We start from the raw sequence: 14,483 nt of genomic DNA on the forward strand, positions 1-14,483 counted from the left end.
ATGACAAAGACTTTTAGAAATGAGGATCAGAAATATGCTGGAATTTTAAAGTATTTATCTGTTACTCCCCACTACATATTTACCAGCAGTTTAGGACAATGAAGTTAAAACATAGTTTATTTCAAATTTCTACTCTTTGTAAGCAGGACACCGTTCTTGTTTCACCTTATTTCTTCATTTCTTACTAATTCCAGTGTCTGTGCAATATAACAAATCAGCATGGTTAAGATAAACATCAAAATAAATGACTAGAGACTGGTAAAAACAGAATCACAAATTTGATGCAAAATGAGACTTCTACAGTCTCAGCTATTCTATTAATATCTGCAGTTCAATACACACATTCAGAGCTATTCTATATATTGAATCCCTTCTGGGCTTTGAAGCAAATGGAGCTGATTATCACCGTCTGTCACTTCCCCCCATTCCACCATTTACTTTATTGACTGTATTGTCAATAGTTCCAGAAGAACTCAGACAGTAGAAAATCTTTCTCCATTAACAAAAATGTTCTTTTTTTTTTTCTTTCTTTCTTTCTTTTTAAAATATTTTCACAGGATAAGAAGTAGAGGAAAAGAAAACCCATGTTTCTCTGTTTTTGGTTTTGGTGGGATATTGTTTTGGTTGGGTTTTTTTTGTTTTTCTTTTAAGTGGGATAGGAAAAAAAGTGTTTCAAGATAATCATTGCCTATTTTTTCAGCTTAAGAGTGGCCTGGACCTTATTTTTACTTTTTCTCCATAGTCAGCTGTCAAACTATCACCTTTTTTCTCTACCATACAAAAGTCCTTTCTTTCTTCCTGTGAAAACTTCAAGCATCTTCAATATAAAATTCAGATTTAAAGGTTATTTTCTACTATTTCCAGTGATACTAATTAATTCAATCGTTTAAATGAACAGTCAGTTTTCCTCCCTGTTCTCAACATTCTGTCTATTTAGGGACTCCATTTTTAATAATAATCAGTACTAAGAAATTTTGTTTTAAAAAAAGTGTAAAAAAGCTTTCCTATATTGGAAATAGTGAAATTACCAGTACAAAGAAAAATAATTCATTCTAATTTTCTCAAGATGTGATCCATGGCTGACTGAATTAACAGAATATATCATTAACTTCAGAGAATTTTATATTTGTTATCTGATTAATGCTTCTACAGCAACACAAGCACAAGCATCTATGCCTTCAAAAGTCAATGGGAATACTCAGATCTGAACATAATTCATCATAAGAGATCACAAAGGGTTCAGCAGTGATGCTGCAAAAATATTTTTTAAAATCTTCCCAAATATTACAACATTAAGATTCTAAAAGTCATATTCTAAGAAATTCCAAAATAAAAATGCATTAATGAGTGCCAACTAGAATTTGGGATGCTAATGTAACTTAGGAATGTTTTGGCAGTGCTTCATCATTTATCCTTCAATTGTAGCTTCTTATTATGTTTGTATAAAACATGGAAATATTTTTATGTAATATTTTTTAAAGAAATCCTCAGAGAGATGTTTTACGGAATAGTGCTATAATAGTAGGAAAAAATCTAGAATACTGATTAAAATGCTAGTTAAAAATCTAGAAACCATTCATAAAAGATTTTCTTTCTATAATTACAGAGTATTAATACCTCAGAATTTATATATCACCTATGCATTACATGCACCAAGCAAATCCTAATTTTTAATATGAAAGGATGACCTCCTAAAACTTTAGTGTTTAAAAAAAAAAATCTAGAAAAAATGGAGGAAGTTCTAGTGGGAAAACAAAAGTAAAACAAAAAAGCCCCCAAGAAACAAAAAGCAAACAAAAATCCAAACAAACTGGGGAAAAAAAACCAAGCAAACAAATAAAAATACCCCAGTAATTTCCCAAATTACTCTAACCTAATTATGGGGTTTGAGAGCTTAATGGGGGGCATATGAAATGCTTGAGGGAACATAATTTGCTCCTGAAGTTAAGCAGCACAGCAATTTGAGTGTGTCTGCACTCGAGCTAATGAGAACAACAATGCTAACTAGAAGAGCAGGACTCAGATGGGAGAGTTTCCCACACTCTTCCCACCCTGTTTTATATACACACAAAGCATTAAAATCTTGGCTAGAGAGCCCAGTGTAGGCCCAGTAGGATGGCGAGGTCTTGAGGGAGAGAGTGGCTGTTCAAGGAAGAGAAGTTAAGGGAGTTGAGCTTGGAAAAAACACCTAATTGTAGTCTTTAACTCTCAAATGAAGTACTACTGAAAAAGACAGAGTCAGACTATTCTAAGGGATGCACCGTGAAGGACAAAAGGCACAAGTTGCACAAGGGAAATGAAGCACTCTTCACACCATGAAAGCAGTGAATTCCCAGAATGGGATACTTTCTCTTGAAAGTAAAATCTCCATCCTTGGACATTTTCAAAATTCAACTTGATAAGCCCTCTAGATATTTGATCTAACTTAGAAATTAGTCCAGCTTTGAGGTCGAGGTGGAACTGCATGACATCCACAGCACCTTCTCAACCTAATTTTTTGGTGATCCATGAAGACCAAGGAGTTTAGATAGTTAATATTTTCAAGACACAATACAGGCATCAACATCTTGATGGATATACTGCCAAAATACTGTGTAAGGTACGAAAGAGTAAGGACTGCAGCATCTATTTTAATTAAATAAAAGTTTTGATGTAGGCAAGAATGTTCCATAACTGCAGAGTCACTGCGATAGAAAGTACTATCAGTTGTCTTTGCAAAAAGCCTCCAGAAAAGCCATTCACTTTTATATACATATATATATGTGCGTGTGTGTATGTGTGTGTGTGTAGTAAAAATGCTACTTCTGTAACATTGTCAAAACTTCTTGTTTTCTTTGGTGAGTTTTTGGGCCAAATGATGAAGAAACAGGAAGAGATAAAAATGTGTTTGTGTGCCTGGCTTATGGTTCCTCAGACAAGCAGGGCTCAAACAGGCTGCAAGAACATAAGGAATCAGAGCAGCCTACACTACCGCTGTCACAAGAATCACTTTTACTGCCTAAAGAAATATCTGGAGACATTACTATAAAATCCTCTTTACTACAGTATGCCTGATCAAATGAGCAAAGGACAAATTCAGATTCCATTCCATTCTTCCTAGAAGGTCATGATATTTTTGCTGTTGGTTACAACTCAGGAATTATAAAAGGAGAATCAATATGATGTAAATGATTAACCCAGACAGTAAAATTTCTTAAAAATGACAGTCATGGCTTCTAACTTCAACTCAGACAAGAAGCATATTTTTTTTTTCACTGTTGCCCTCTTACATCATGTATGTACAGCAAAAACACAGCTATGAAAGAGGTTACAGAAAATGTGTTCCACAAACAAATGAAGTAAATATTACTTCCCAGATACCTTAGACTTCTGTCATAGTGTTTTATTGATGCTCTACAGCTATTAAAAATAACCACTCAGTCTCAAATTAATCTTCCCTATATTAGGCCTAAATTTTAGGTGGATAACTCATTCTGATTCACTCCATCCGTCACCCTTCCTGACTATCTTTTCATCTCTGGCAGCTGCTGATGGTCTAAATCAAGGAGTTATCCAGATTTAGGGAAATCAAACCTGTTAAATTTCTCATCACACACAGACACTAAAGAAATCCTCAGCATTTAATCCTCCTTCAGGCCTTTCGCCATACCAGTTACTAAATTTCAAACCCTGCCTTCACTCTTAGTTAGTGGGTGGCCCATTTAGCCTGCTTGGCCATTATGCACCAGGGAAAAGGCTTGCCAGGAGGTGTAAGAGCACCAGCACACGATGCTTGAGCTGGATTTGGCATCAGCAAACAGCTTGCAAAGTGAGTAAGGTGAGATAATCAAAGCTGTATTTTGATAGGAACCACTTAGATTGGATGAGAGAGAGTGTCGGAGAAAGACCAGCTGGGAAACAGAAGTAGGGTTTAGCAAAGAGATTAGAGGGAAGATATGGACAGATGGAGAATGTGAACGGAAATTGAACTGAGACCTGAATTCATGCTGTACAAAATGTAAGAAGTTCTGAAGGAGAGCCAAAAGGCAGGCTTCCTCTGGAATGTCACACCGAGGGAGAAATTTCAGGCTCCCATCAAAGTTTCACAGAGGTGTCTAAGCTGTATCTTTCGACAGTGTTTCAGACTTACCCCTGTATTTGGAGTTTCTAGCCAGTTGACTCAGGCATCACAGCACAAAGAAAACCAGCTACTATTAATTCCTGTCTCTTAACTTCACTCTAAGTGCAGAGACTGTAAGCACTTATCATGCCATTATGGGTTCCACTCCCTGAGCTGAACATTGCAGCAGGTAAATCACTTCTTTGAGTTTCTGAAAAACTTTACCAGTGTCCAGCTCCTTCTTTGTAACACAACTGGAAATTATTTGGAGAAATTGAACTGAGAAGCTAAGCACAAAGGAAAAACTCATTCTCTCCAGAGATTGGAGAACTACTGACAGATTGGCTTCTGAAAGTCTGAATTGGCGTCAACAGAGCCAACCTTGTTCTATAAATAAGAGGTTTGTTTGCACTATGGTACCAATCTGTCAGTAGTCATTCATCTTAAAAGCATGCTGGGAGAAATGAGAAAATAGTGAAAATACTTTTTTTTATAATGACATTTCAGTGAATTATATGAAAGTTAATATTTTTTTAAATTATTTTTAATTGAGTTTTAGCACATAGAAAACAATTTATAAATCTAACTTTAACTGAACCACAACTTTTGCTGTGCAGAATTAATAAAAGGAAACTAGTACTAAGTAAATAATTCACTGCTTTAAGAGAAAAAGCAGGAAATAAGAACACAGAAGATTCAGAAGACAGGTTTTTTGAGAGACCATGGGATTCACCTGTCCAAAAGCACTCTCAGTCATCTAGAACCTTTTTGTAGTCATTTCAGAAATTAGTGGGATTAAACATATTCTAAAGTAAAACCACAAAATAAGATTAACTGCTGTTCCCTTGGAATACTTCTGCCTGAAGATTATAACAGGACCCTACAGTGAACAGGTCAGGTGGGATTTTTCACCACCAATATCTAATGTCAAACCTGTTATTTCCAATACTTCGTAGCTTAACAAGGTAGCCTACGTCCTTTTGTCAGTCAAGAAAGACAAAAGACCCCTAGGTTTCTGAAGAGAAATGGAAAGAAGAAAGTAAAATGGGGAATAAATACCACTTTAGCTAAGGGATAGAAGGCACAAGATGGGGCATTTAGTCTAATTATGGACCTATTATTATCTCAGCTTCCTATCTTTTAAATGAAGGCCCCTATATGATCTGAGTGGTTGGTTTACTAAAGCAGTCTGTAACAAATGCTGTATCAATACAAATTAACAGCAATGACGCTCATGATACTGTGTAAGAAGAGCCATGAACACTAAAGAAAATTGTATTTAATTTTAGAATTCAATTTTTAAACATAATGTTATTACTCATAGTGCTCAAGATATTCTTGGCTTGGAAGGGAAATCAGTCTTGTAGGCTATCTATCCCTTTATGTTATTCTCAGTATATTCAGATATAACACAGTTTCACTAAAATGCTAAGGCATCTGTGCTGTTGCAGCTATAAAGTTCATATCTACTAAGTATCCCAGGTCAAAAATTGAGATAATCCATTTTGTGCCTCCACTGGACATGAAGAGTGGTTAATATTCGTCCTATTTAAAATAATGTTTAACACAGTGAAAGACTGTTATCTTGCCCAGCTTTGGTCTTCTTTCTAGATCAACACAGCCAGATCCTTCAGCCTTCTAGCCTTCTAGTCCTTCAGCCTTGTTGTCTGAACCTTTTATCCTTTGTCTTTTGCTCAACTTTGAAATGTCTCAGCGTCTCTAACTCTTAAGTGATGCTGAGATAAACTGTGTGTAGTATTACAGATGAAGCCTCATCAGCCACATATCCTACATGTGTACAAGTTGTCAGTATTTCCTAAGAACACCACTACCTATCATGTAAGCACCTCATATTTTTAAGTCTGACCTTTTGTTACTAGACTGGAGTATTTTCACTATTGCTATTGCCTAATCAGCAATATTTCCGTGTTTGGTTTTTTTTTGTTGTTGTTGTGTTGTTTTGTTTTTGGTTTTGTTTTTTTTTTTTTATTTTTGTTGGTGGTGGTGGTGGTGGTTTTGGGTTTTTTGGGTTTTTTTTCTCTTTTTTACCTGTAATGTCTGTATCATTGCTGAAATTTTGGAACATTGCTCTGAATTGCAATTCTGCTTTCCAAAGTAACTGTGTTTCCCGTATTGATCTGAAAATGCTATGTGAGTGCTTCCTCCATACTTTAAATTGCAATTGAATTATTAAAGAGCCAAACCTATGACAAGCTCTTTTTTGACCCACTTAAAACTGCTTTCCTTTTGTTTGAAAGTGACCAATTTGACCTAAGATATCTAATTCCAGCTGGCAGCTTCCCTTTAAAAATTGCCATTGAAAAAACTTAGCTTATCAATAAATAATGTTGTGTTGGACTGAGAAAGTAAAGCACATTAGATGGGACTATTTTACTCAGTATTTTATAGTTAAATTTGATCTTGCAGCATTAATATGAAAAACCATCTGTCTATCTTAACAAATTATTTTTAATTTGAAATCACTGACTCAGAAAAGCAAGGCCTGAATAGAAGGATTTTATGGATCAGAACCAAAGTAAAGTTAGTTCTAACAGGGAAGCTTTATTAATCAAAAAAACTGTTAGATATTATTAGTCCACATTGTAATTTGAAACACTGATAGCACAAGAGAATCTGGTCTCGCCAGTATTTCTACAGATGAGAAGTAAAACTTCAGAGCTCTGGTATACAATTTATAAAGCTAATAATGCTGTGATGACTGTAACAAACACACACATATCTAGCCCAAAGATTACTGGGCCACCTTCATGTCATCTTTTTATTATTTTTACTTTTTGGGATGATTATATGAGGTATATCTAGCTCCGCAAATATTTTTCATATTTTTCTTTATGGGAAAATGTAGAGTTTTGAAATTTTAAGTATCTTATATGCTAAAGATAAAGTAGGCATAAGTATGACCCTGGAGAAAGGTCATTCTGATACCCCCAGGTATCAGAATTAATGGAAATTGAGGCCTATAAATTCTAAGGAATTGATTATACAGAATAATTATCTCAATACTGGCATACACTGAACTTTTTCTAAAAACAAAAAACCCCAAAACAAACCCCCAGAGAATCTTAAATGCATTGATGTGGGTTAAAGGAGCATCCTAGAGGTCTCATATGGAGAGGAAACATAACCATTCACACAGTGGAGAAAGAAGAGGCATACAGAACACCTTTTTAGCGTTCTGAGTATTTTGTTGTATTTAATTATATCTGATAATAACTTTTAGATTTACTGTGGTTCTAGGGCGGGGATTTTTTAGCAAACTTCATTTAGGTCATATGAGCTATTGTGGGTTTTTGCCAGTCTTGGATGATTATCAATAAACATTTAATCACATTTGGCTGATCAAGTCAACAATTTATAAACGTTAAAATACTTTAATAAAATTATGGGGAAAAGTGTTGAAATTAAGTATTGCATTTTGTTATTAGATGGACTACTTTGACAGGAACAAATTGGTGTTCTCTGCTTAGTGTACATTGCTACAGTTTTCCTGTGTGCAAACTAACTTTCTCCTAGAGAAAACTCAATAGGAAGCTCTGTTCTAAGTGTATCTCAAATAGGCTCAAATCCCAGTAGGAAAAAACAGTCCAAACCAATGACTGGCTCCTTTTGGACAACAACACAGTATACTTGTAGATATTTGTCATCAGCTAATTTGATCTATTGTTCTGCTTTTACCATACCAAAAAACTCGCTAACAAGGCACAGAGAGTGTTTTCTTTCTAATGAAGATTTTATAGACACTGGTCTTCCGCTCCTTTTGGAGAATGTATGTTCATTTCCTCAGCACAATTTTCAAAGCTTCAGTCACAGATGCTCATAAAAGTGGAGACAGAATAAAATGCAGGAAGTCAAAATTATCAGCGGAACACATGAAAGAAATTATCTTTTTATTTCAGTGAGACAATTCACTAGTAGAAATTTTACCCTCCTACTGCACATTCACACTAACTACAGTGATCTGTGGCTTGATAGGAGAGGAAGATCTGAAGGAAAATAGAGCTGAAGGAGGCCAAAACTTGCTCATCAATATGTGCCCCTCATTCTTCAGTGTCTGTTTGGTTCTGTTGTATACATTTGTATGCTGTATTTATTAAAACAGGAACAGGATATTTACCTCTTTCCATGCACAAATCTCCAAGTATTCCTAAAATAGATAACCAAGTCAACTGAAAACAAGTGTAAAGATATTATTGTACCTTCATTCTTTTTTTTGTTCATAGAAGATATAAGAATGAGGGATGGGATTTGTGGCCAGTGATGTTTTTTTTAACGTGTATATGAGAGCTAGCTTAAGACGAAGTTGTATAAGCTGACTGCAGGTGAGAAAAGGCCCAAGTGACATAAAATCTTGGCTCTTTGTCAACTCTACCATAAATCTCATGCTTTAATAAAAGGTAATTAAGGAAAAAGAGTGAATTCTATAATAATTTTCTATTATGTGTGAATGTCCCTTGGTTGAATAGAGACGGTGTGAAATCAACTAATATAAAAGTATCAGGCAGGAAAGACTGACCTAGTTAAATGTGCTTTAGAAAATAATGTTTATATGACATGTTGACCAAATATGGGGTATTCTTTCTCTTTTGAAGACCTGACAGATGGAAAAAAAACGCCTCATTTGAGTCACAAAAATGGTATTCCAAAGGATTTCAGATACTGCACAGGAAGCAATAGTTTGAAATGTTAACAGGACTCTAAATTTTAAATAGTTCAGACCATTAGTGGAAAAATTAATTTTAAATCTAGCTAAAACCACATGGTTAAAGGAAAAGATAGACAAGTTCTATTTTACTATTTACACAGGGATAAGATTGTTGATAATAGTCTCTAGATGTGAGTGAGATCATCTTTTCAACTCAGTTCCCACTGAATTTGAAGCACACACACAAAAAAAGAGTGTGACAATATTCAAGCACAAAAGGAACTCAGGGGGAACAACCACACCTTCCCTGGATTGCTGGCCCGAATTCAGTCTCCGAATAAGATCTCCTGTCCATAAGCAGTGAATAAGCCTCATTCAGACCTTACCCTATCGCTAAGTGTATTAACACACTGTCAGGCAGATCTGCATATGCAGTTCACAAACTGCCTGCAAACCTTATAAATCATGGAAATCAGGCTGCTCCCAGACTGGTGTGTGCATGGCCAAAATGAAGAACCAGTTGCCACCAGTGCCTGGAAAATTTTCATTAAACCACAGCCCACAGATGTCTCTTAGAAGCAAAGTTAAAAAAATACTTTGCACTTTAAATTTAGATACTACCAAAGATGGTTCCTCACTCAACACCCATCTGTACTTAACCCAAATAGCAGCTGTTTCTGTAAGAGGTAATGGCTTCTTTATATTGAAATATACTTTTCACAGGAAACAAAATGTTTTACCTTCTTCTGGACTGAAAAATGGGACTAAAATGGAAAATTAAAGTCACTGAATTAGGCCTTTTGCAGTTACAATCATGTGACCACCTATGTCTCAGGCCACAAAACACGTCTGAATATTTTACAGTAACTATAAGAACTGTAATAAAGTACCAACTCCTTTTAGCTGGAATTCTCTCAGACCATGAGAAACCAAGGGAAAGGGCAATGTCCTCTGTTCCAACGATAGAAGAATTATATTACCTGAAATTCTAGCATGACACTAAGAAATGAACCTACTCCTTGCTTCTGAGAAAAGTAAGCAAACAGAAATACCCAACTTCAAACCAGGTAACTATCCCTACTCTTTCTCTCTATCCATTACCTAAGCAGAAAATTCCTCGCTGAACTACACATCTGGTGATCAGCTTAGTCCTGTATAAACAAGCAAAACATCATGTATATGATATATGGAAGGTTTTTATTCTACTGGGAGTAACTACCTTGTTCTCCCTCTTCAGTGTCCAGATGTACATCATATCTGACACTACAAAGGTCTGTTGTGGATGCCCCATCTCTGGAAGTGTTCAAGGCCAGGTTAGATGGTGATTGGAACAACGTGGTGTAGAGGAAGGTCTACCTACCCATGGCAGGGGAGGTTGGAACCAGATGATCTTTAAGGCCCCTTCCAACGCAAATCATTCTATGACTCTATGATTCTGTAAAATCACTGAAGTCTTAACCTTCAGTTTTAAAGTTGAAAACTTCAGAATACCATAGAAGATAACATATTAATATGCTATTAAAGCCATCTAAAAAAAATTACGCTCTTTTAAATCAGTATAAAATCAATTCTGCTCTTATTACAACAATAGATGAAGTCCTGCATTTCTTACCTAAATAAAAACATATTTTGGGGGGATTTAGCTTGAAATAGTTATCTTTTTTTTTACTACATTATATAGATTTGAATTATATTTGCCTTTCAAGTATGACAAATTACATCAGATAAAAATTTCAAGAAAAGTCTCTGTTAACTCTCTTAACAAACATACTGATTGAATTTATTCTAAGTGTTAAAATTTAAATGCACAGTTTCGACCCCAAAGCTGACAGGTTGTTGACAGCTGTGTCTTTGCATTAATTTCACAAATACAAACACTTCTGTTGAGTCTGTGCACTACTTAGTTGTAGACATTTTCTGTGTGTGACAGGTCATGTGCAACATGTTCTGCAATTTGCTTCAGTTTAGCTGAGCAGGCATTTTGCATCCAAAGGCAAAAGGAAGACAACTTCCATCTTTGATTACACATATGCAATATGTACAAGTGCCAAAGATGACTGTGACTGGCATGTGACTTGATTCTGTGATTCACTGGTGTCAAGCTATTTATTAAACTAGACAGGTACTCACAATTTTTTTGTTACTGCTGAATGAACGAATTTTAATCCCCATTTCCAAACTCTACTGACACTTTCTGGTGCTCTCATGGAAAACACTTCTATGGCTATTCACTCCATGGAATCCTACCATGCTGGACTACTGGACAGTCCATCAAAATCAGTGCTGGGGAGCTCATTGACATGGGGAGCTCAAGAGAAACAAAGCTCACAAAACAGCAAAATTAAGTATCTTTGAAAATATCAATTCCAAATGGGTAGCTTTCATAACTTTTTTTGGTGCTGACAAGCTACAGTTCCCAATTTTTTTGACTCAGCTACACTTGATTACTAATATATATCATAGAAATGTACAGCATATAAAAATTACAAAAGGCAACATAATGGTAAGTAATATTGTTACTTTGGATTAATATGAAGCCACCATCTATGCTCATTCAAGTGTTCACAGAGACAATGACTATGATAGACAAGTAAATGAAAATGTAATGTAAACACATAACTTGTTATCTGAAAATTAAATGTGCCATCTCTGAAACCAATGTTATTTGGATTTTCTGTTATTATTATTATTTGATTAGCTACCAGGTTACTTTTCAGCTTTTCACTTATACTAGATTAGATAAAACACTGCAATAATTCCCTTTAAAAGGTGCATTAAAGAAGAAAATTATATTTAAAGCAGTTCTAAGACACAGATAATTTAATCATCCTAGCCATAGTCTCCATAATCTCTTTCCCTGAAATGCTGCAAAAAAACATTTTCCATTGGAAGAAATGCATGAATGATGAAAGTGCACTGCCTGAAGGACAAGGTATCATTTCATTGTAAATCTTAGAGAGATCAATTTTATTCTTTCTCTTTTAGTCCTACCAATTGCATAAGGATCAACTTTTTTGCTCAACTGCCATTAAAAAAAACAAAACCTGTGAATTGTGTACATGAACACAGGAACACCCTTTTCACCTGCAGTGATTATGAATGCAGACAAACACATAACCCTGAAACGTGAACTATTAAAAAAGTGATGGGATATTCATCCATGCAAAAAATATTCATATACACATTCCATTTCCCTAAGGTAGTGAAAGATCAATCTTGCATTTCCATTTTATTCTTTTATGTTCAGCTCTAGTAAATTCTCTTTTCCACAGTGAGTTGTTTTGTAAGTTTTTCTGTACTGAACTTCACTTTTTTCAATGACAGAATTAATCCCTTCTACCTTTCTCTTATTATAACTAGGAAATTAGAAACTCTTCAGTCAGGCGAAACAAAAGTGTCCACAGAGAATTAACAAAGACTTTAGCTGTTGTGGGCACTGTACAAACAAAGAATGAAAAAAACAGTCCCAGTGCCAAAAATATTTTAAAGTTGAGGTAGCATCTCACCTTCACACTTAGCAGGATAATCCAAAAGTGATCCTGTATTTAAACTTAAGAATAACAACATGAGGCTCTAATAACAGAGATCTACAGTTGAAAAAATGTCAACAAGGTTTACACTTTGCCAACAGTGACACTGTATGCTTTCAGAGAACTTTTGAGTGTGATAAAATGTACAAAACAAGAAATCACTGTCCATTCTTTCCTGTGATATGGTCCTAAACCCATGGTATAAACAAATGGACATTCTGGAGGGAATACTATAAGTCTTATTGGAACTAGATAATTTAAACCTTATACTGCAGAACTCTTCTTCACAACATAACTGGTCTGAGTATTCGAGAATTTAAACTGATATAGAAACTGCAAAAGGAATTCATACCCCTATTTCCAGATGCTGATGGGGTCAATCGATTACATTCTGTGAGGTTCACTGTAAATATTTTCTATTTTTGGTCACATGGCTTTTCCTCCTTTATGTACCTGATCTCAGTGTAAGATAATTGAACCTCAGATACATAATCAACAAAGCTCTATCAGAGAGTATAATAAGCTTAATGCTTAACAGAACATGAAGTCAGAAAATTATGGTCATGATAGGTTTACAGAGTAGCTTCCTCACCATGTGCTGCATGGCACAGTTAATGCAGTCCACTTCATATTCATGGAAGTTTTCTATTATTCTTGCACTTGTCTACTTGCACCCCATTTTCCATAAAAATGTCCCCCTCATTTATTTAGACTGTAACTACTTTGAGACATGGGCTATTTGCTTCTTGATGGCTGCATATTAGTGAGAACAATATAGCTCCTTGCTGTTTAGGCCCAAGGCAAGACAGTAAAGAACATGTGGCTAAAAAAGAAACAATGGTGCACAAGCCCTTTGTTTGCATGTCTCATAAATGAATACTGTATGTGTTCAAACTCTACTGTAAAGGCCTTTAAACAACCAGCCACTTACAGAATGTATCATCCATCCTACAAAGCATACAATTCATATCAAGTATATATACATATATGTATCTATGAAATAAGTGAAGTGAATAACTTGTTCTCGGAAATAGTTTCACTATGCTGAGTATAACCAAACACTTTCTCAAAGTCTCTGAGCAATGTTCTTCAAGATGCTGTTCCAAATCCCCCACATGAAACTTTAATCCTCATGTGACTTTTCCCCTCTGTGCTTATCCTGCATTAGGGAATGATGTTTATATGGAGTGACAATGCCACGACTACTGTTTTCCCTTCAAAATTCCAACTCTTTTCCAAGCAGTAACAGTGGGGGAAGTACTTAATATCCGTACAAATATGTGAAGCTGCAGAAACTGCTTACAGTGGGAGCCTTGGAGGGTATAACCAGCTAATTCTGCATTTGAAAGCCACCACAAATTATCAAACACTCTTTATCCTATCCAGTCTATATTAATAACTCCTGTATTCACAGATAACCAAACATAAAAGATAAATATTGCTGAAGAACTTGAGTGACAACTCTTCTAGAGTTCTGACAAGTAAAATACTGACCCTGCAACTGACAGAAGGGAATGGTCTTGGACAAAAGGACAGTTAAGGACATATCCAATTACAAAGGTATTTTTTAGCCAAGACTTATTCCTCTTATTCATAAATAATGATCTGGTTCCCAAATATTAAGTCTTACTTCTCAAGGGAAAGAAATACCACAGAAATGAAAAATTTTGAACCAAATTATGTCAGTCTTCTTTGACCCCTACATGAAACAGCCCTCAAAACTTGTATAACTGCTTGATAATCCTTCTTATCCAAACCAAACAAATTAATAATGGATTTGAGATATGAGACCTTTTGGTCTGGGAAAGATAAAAGATGTACACATTGGGACACAAGATTATCCAAAGAATCACAAATGGCCAAGAAACCTCATGAGGGTCAAAAAGGACAGTTAACTAAGGCAATTATAAATCCGGTGTTATCTGCCTTTCAGAAGGCATATATAGTAATTTCAAGGTAAATGCATTATGGAGTGTGCCACAAGAGCTGGATGTCGTATAATTAGAAAGAAAATGCTTTAATTTTCTAAACAATTGGCAGTAACCCCATATTGCCATGTAACCCCTACATTGCCCAATGAATTGCCATGTAAAACACAAAGTGCCTTCCAAATTCTGAACATGAACTTGTTGTGTTCAGTATGTAATATGGATTTCCCTATTTCCAGGAAAAGCAATAAAGGAAATAACCA

General features: G+C 35.3%; 1 protein-coding gene across 11 annotated transcripts in view; it reads right to left on the reverse strand.

Annotated features, from left to right (window-relative positions):
• Nucleotides 1-14,483, reverse strand: part of PCLO (piccolo presynaptic cytomatrix protein) — a 340,916-nt gene that overhangs the window by 167,608 nt on the left and 158,825 nt on the right. The gene's annotated exons all lie outside the window — the stretch shown is intronic.

Source organism: Pipra filicauda, unplaced genomic scaffold (genome assembly GCF_003945595.2).
Source record: "Pipra filicauda isolate LSUMZ 115617 unplaced genomic scaffold, ASM394559v2 scaffold101_size5749837_pilon, whole genome shotgun sequence".
Taxonomy (NCBI): domain Eukaryota; kingdom Metazoa; phylum Chordata; class Aves; order Passeriformes; family Pipridae; genus Pipra; species Pipra filicauda.